The sequence below is a fragment of the Scardinius erythrophthalmus genome (genome assembly GCF_964197995.2).
Source record: "Scardinius erythrophthalmus genome assembly, chromosome: 7".
Lineage (NCBI taxonomy): Eukaryota > Metazoa > Chordata > Actinopteri > Cypriniformes > Leuciscidae > Scardinius > Scardinius erythrophthalmus.
The window spans coordinates 4932543-4937542 of record NC_138227.1 but is presented as its reverse complement, the minus strand read 5'-3'; the positions used below and the strand labels follow the sequence as shown (position 1 = coordinate 4937542).

The window sequence follows — 5000 nt, the reverse complement described above, 5'->3', positions numbered from 1 at the left end:
AGGATTCAAGTCATATTTCATCCCAAAACCAAAAGATAGAAATTATTCATTTTGGTGAAAACATTAACAATAAAACATACAAATTATATAAAAAATATCAAATAAAAATTATATCTATACACACACACACCAGCCACTTTATTAGGTACACCCTTTCGCCTTCAGAACTGCCTTAATTCTTCATGGCAGAGATTCAACAAGATGCTGGAAACATTCCTCAGAGATTCTGGTCCATATTGTCATGATTTCATTACACAATTGCTGCAGATTTATCAGCTGCACATTAATGATGTGAATCTCCCGTTCCTCCACATCCAGGAGATGCACTATTGGACTGAGACTGTGGAGGCCGTTTGAGTTTAGTGAACTCATCGTCATGATCAAGAAACTAGTCTGAGATGAACCAGATTGAGGCGCTAGACGCGACGCAAGTGTGTTTTGCTAGTTTCAGCCCGACGCAGTTATCATTTTCATGTCCTGCGCCACTTTGTTTAAATAGCAAATGCATTTGCGCCTATTTGTGCGCTCATGGGCTGCTGGTCTGAAAACAAGGTGTGTCACAACTGGCTTTTAAAGGGAATGGGAGATGAGACTCTGATTGGTTCATTGCACGTTACGCCTAAAACTCACCCATTACTCATTAAGAGAACTAGCAAAAGTGGATTCGGACACGCCCTTGCGCCGTGCACTTTAGACCATGCGCTTAGATCATTAAAATAAGGCCCGGAGTGTTTTCCTGCTGGAAGTATCCATCAGAAGATGGTCTACTGTGGTTATAAAGGGAAGGACATGGTCAGCATCAATACTCAGGTAGACTGAGGCGTTTAAACAACGGTACTAAGAGGCTCAAAGTGTGCCCAGGGAAAAATCACCACAGCATTAAACCCCCAGCAGCCTGACCACTGATATAAGGCAGGATGATCCAGGCTTTCATGCTGTTTACGCCAAATTCTGACCATCTGAGTGTCACAGCAGAAATCCAGACGCAATGTTTCTCCAATCGTCTGGTGTCCAGTTTTGTTGAGCCCGTGTGAACTGAGGCCTCAGTTTTCTGTTCTCATCTGACAGGAACATCACCGGTGTGTGTCTTCTGTTGCTATAGCTCTTCTGCTTCAAGGTTTGACATGTTCAGAGATGCTCTTCTGCGTTCAGAGATGCTCTTCTGCGTCCAGAGATGCTCTTCTGTGTTCAGAGATGCTCTTCTGTGTTCAGAGATGCTCTTCTGTGTTCAGAGATGCTCTTCTGCATCCAGAGATGCTCTTCTGTGTTCAGAGATGCTCTTCTGTGTTCAGAGATGCTCTTCTGCGTCCAGAGATGCTCTTCTGTGTTCAGAGATGCTCTTCTGTGTTCAGAGATGCTCTTCTGTGTTCAGAGATGCTCTTCTGTGTTCAGAGATGCTCTTCTGTGTTCAGAGATGCTCTTCTGCGGTCAGAGATGCTCTTCTGTGTTCAGAGATGCTCTTCTGTGTTCAGAGATGCTCTTCTGCGTCCAGAGATGCTCTTCTGTGTTCAGAGATGCTCTTCTGCGTCCAGAGATGCTCTTCTGTGTTCAGAGATGCTCTTCTGTGTTCAGAGATGCTCTTCTGCGTCCAGAGATGCTCTTCTGCGTTCAGAGATGGTCTTCTGCGTTCAGAGATGCTCTTCTGAGTTCAGAGATGCTCTTCTGCGTTCAGAGATGCTCTTCTGCGGTCAGAGATGCTCTTCTGCGTTCAGAGATGCTCTTCTGTGTTCAGAGATGCTCTTCTGCGGTCAGAGATGCTCTTCTGCGTTCAGAGATGCTCTTCTGCGGTCAGAGATGCTCCTCTGAGTTCAGAGATGCTCTTCTGCGTTCAGAGATGATCTTCTGCGGTCAGAGATGCTCTTCTGTGTTCAGAGATGATCTTCTGCGGTCAGAGATGCTCTTCTGTGTTCAGAGACGCTCTTCTGTGTTCAGAGATGCTCTTCTGCGGTCAGAGATGCTCTTCTGCGTTCAGAGATGCTCTTCTGCGGTCAGAGATGCTCTTCTGTGTTCAGAGATGCTCTTCTGTGTTCAGAGATGCTCTTCTGCGGTCAGAGATGCTCTTCTGTGTTCAGAGATGATCTTCTGCGTTCAGAGATGCTCTTCTGCGGTGAGAGATGCTCTTCTGAGTTCAGAGATGCTCTTCTGCGGTCAGAGATGCTCTTCTGCGGTCAGAGATGATCTTCTGCGGTCAGAGATGCTCTTCTGTGTTCAGAGATGCTCTTCTGCGTTCAGAGATGCTCTTCTGCGGTCAGAGATGCTCTTCTGCGGTCAGAGATGCTCTTCTGCGTTCAGAGATGATCTTCTGCGGTCAGAGATGCTCTTCTGCGGTCAGAGATGCTCTTCTGTGTTCAGAGATGATCTTCTGCGGTCAGAGATGCTCTTCTGTGTTCAGAGATGCTCTTCTGTGTTCAGAGATGATCTTCTGCGGTCAGAGATGCTCTTCTGTGTTCAGAGATGGTCTTCTGCGTTCAGAGATGCTCTTCTGAGTTCAGAGATGCTCTTCTGCGGTCAGAGATGCTCTTCTGCGGTCAGAGATGCTCTTCTGTGTTCAGAGACGCTCTTCTGCGTTCAGAGATGCTCTTCTGCGGTCAGAGATGCTCTTCTGTGTTCAGAGATGCTCTTCTGTGTTCAGAGATGATCTTCTGCGGTCAGAGATGCTCTTCTGTGTTCAGAGATGGTCTTCTGCGTTCAGAGATGCTCTTCTGAGTTCAGAGATGCTCTTCTGCGGTCAGAGATGCTCTTCTGCGGTCAGAGATGCTCTTCTGTGTTCAGAGATGCTCTTCTGTGTTCAGAGATGATCTTCTGCGGTCAGAGATGCTCTTCTGAGTTCAGAGATGCTCTTCTGCGTTCAGAGATGCTCTTCTGCGGTCAGAGATGCTCTTCTGAGTTCAGAGATGCTCTTCTGAGTTCAGAGATGCTCTTCTGTGTTCAGAGATGCTCTTCTGCGGTCAGAGATGCTCTTCTGCGGTCAGAGATGCTCTTCTGCGGTCAGAGATGCTCTTCTGAGTTCAGAGATGCTCTTCTGAGTTCAGAGATGCTCTTCTGTGTTCAGAGATGCTCTTCTGCGTTCAGAGATGCTCTTCTGCGGTCAGAGATGCTCTTCTGTGTTCAGAGATGCTCTTCTGCGGTCAGAGATGCTCTTCTGAGTTCAGAGATGCTCTTCTGCGGTCAGAGATGCTCTTCTGAGTTCAGAGATGCTCTTCTGTGTTCAGAGATGCTCTTCTGCGGTCAGAGATGCTCTTCTGCGGTCAGAGATGCTCTTCTGCGGTCAGAGATGCTCTTCTGAGTTCAGAGATGCTCTTCTGAGTTCAGAGATGCTCTTCTGCGGTCAGAGATGCTCTTCTGTGTTCAGAGATGCTCTTCTGCGGTCAGAGATGCTCTTCTGCGTTCAGAGATGCTCTTCTGCGGTCAGAGATGCTCTTCTGAGTTCAGAGATGCTCTTCTGTGTTCAGAGATGCTCTTCTGCGGTCAGAGATGCTCTTCTGCGGTCAGAGATGCTCTTCTGCGGTCAGAGATGCTCTTCTGAGTTCAGAGATGCTCTTCTGTGTTCAGAGATGCTCTTCTGCGGTCAGAGATGCTCTTCTGCGGTCAGAGATGCTCTTCTGCGGTCAGAGATGCTCTTCTGAGTTCAGAGATGCTCTTCTGAGTTCAGAGATTCAGAGATGCTCTTCTGTGTTCAGAGATGCTCTTCTGCGTTCAGAGATGCTCTTCTGCGGTCAGAGATGCTCTTCTGTGTTCAGAGATGCTCTTCTGCGGTCAGAGATGCTCTTCTGAGTTCAGAGATGCTCTTCTGTGTTCAGAGATGCTCTTCTGCGGTCAGAGATGCTCTTCTGCGGTCAGAGATGCTCTTCTGCGGTCAGAGATGCTCTTCTGCGTTCAGAGATGCTCTTCTGAGTTCAGAGATGCTCTTCTGTGTTCAGAGATGCTCTTCTGCGGTCAGAGATGCTCTTCTGCGGTCAGAGATGCTCTTCTGCGGTCAGAGATGCTCTTCTGAGTTCAGAGATGCTCTTCTGCGGTCAGAGATGCTCTTCTGAGTTCAGAGATGCTCTTCTGCGTTCAGAGATGCTCTTCTGCGGTCAGAGATGCTCTTCTGAGTTTAGAGATGCTCTTCTGTGTTCAGAGATGCTCTTCTGCGTTCAGAGATGCTCTTCTGCGGTCAGAGATGCTCTTCTGAGTTTAGAGATGCTCTTCTGTGTTCAGAGATGCTCTTCTGCGGTCAGAGGTGCTCTTCTGCGTTCAGAGATGCTCTTCTGAGTTCAGAGATGCTCTTCTGAGTTCAGAGATGCTCTTCTGTGTTCAGAGATGCTCTTCTGTGTTCAGAGATGCTCTTCTGCGTTCAGAGATGCTCTTCTGCGTTCAGAGATGCTCTTCTGCAGACCTCAGGTGAATCAAGTGCTTATTTGAGTTACTGTTGCCTTTCTATCAGCTGGAACAGTCTGGTCATTCTCCTCTGACATCAACAAGCCATTTTCACTCGCAGATCTGCCGCTCACTGGATATTTTCTGTTTTCCAGTCCATTCTCTGTAAACCCTAGAGATGATTGTGTGAAAATCCCAGTAGATCAGCAGTTTCTGAAGTACTCAGTCCAGCAACAACCATGTCACGTTCAAAGTCACTTAAATCGCCTTTCTTCCCCATTCTGATGCCCAGCTTCAGAAGATCGTCTTCTCATTCACTATTCCCTACATTAGTCCACTAATATAGTCCACTTGAGGGAGTGAATGAAAACCAGTGAGTGAATTCAGACACTGACAGGTGGATTGCCGCTGCTTTACTACTAGCCGTTTGTCTGCTGTCTGTTAGCGCCATGTCACCTCAGCTAATCCCGGCTTGCCATCTCTGACATGGGTCAATTTTTTTAAATTGAGATTTATACATCATCTGAAAGCTGAATAAATAAGCTTTCCATTGATGTGTGGTTTGTTATGATAGGACAATATTTGGTCAAGACACAACTATTGTAAATCTGGAATCTGAGGGAGCAAAAAAATCGAAACAT

The 5000-nt window shown here is 47.0% G+C and overlaps 1 protein-coding gene across 3 annotated transcripts in view; it reads right to left on the bottom strand.

Moving 5' to 3' along the window:
- Positions 1–5000, bottom strand: part of fgf12b (fibroblast growth factor 12b) — a gene marked incomplete at its 5' end in the record, with an annotated part of 65298 nt that overhangs the window by 19988 nt on the left and 40310 nt on the right. The gene's annotated exons all lie outside the window — the stretch shown is intronic.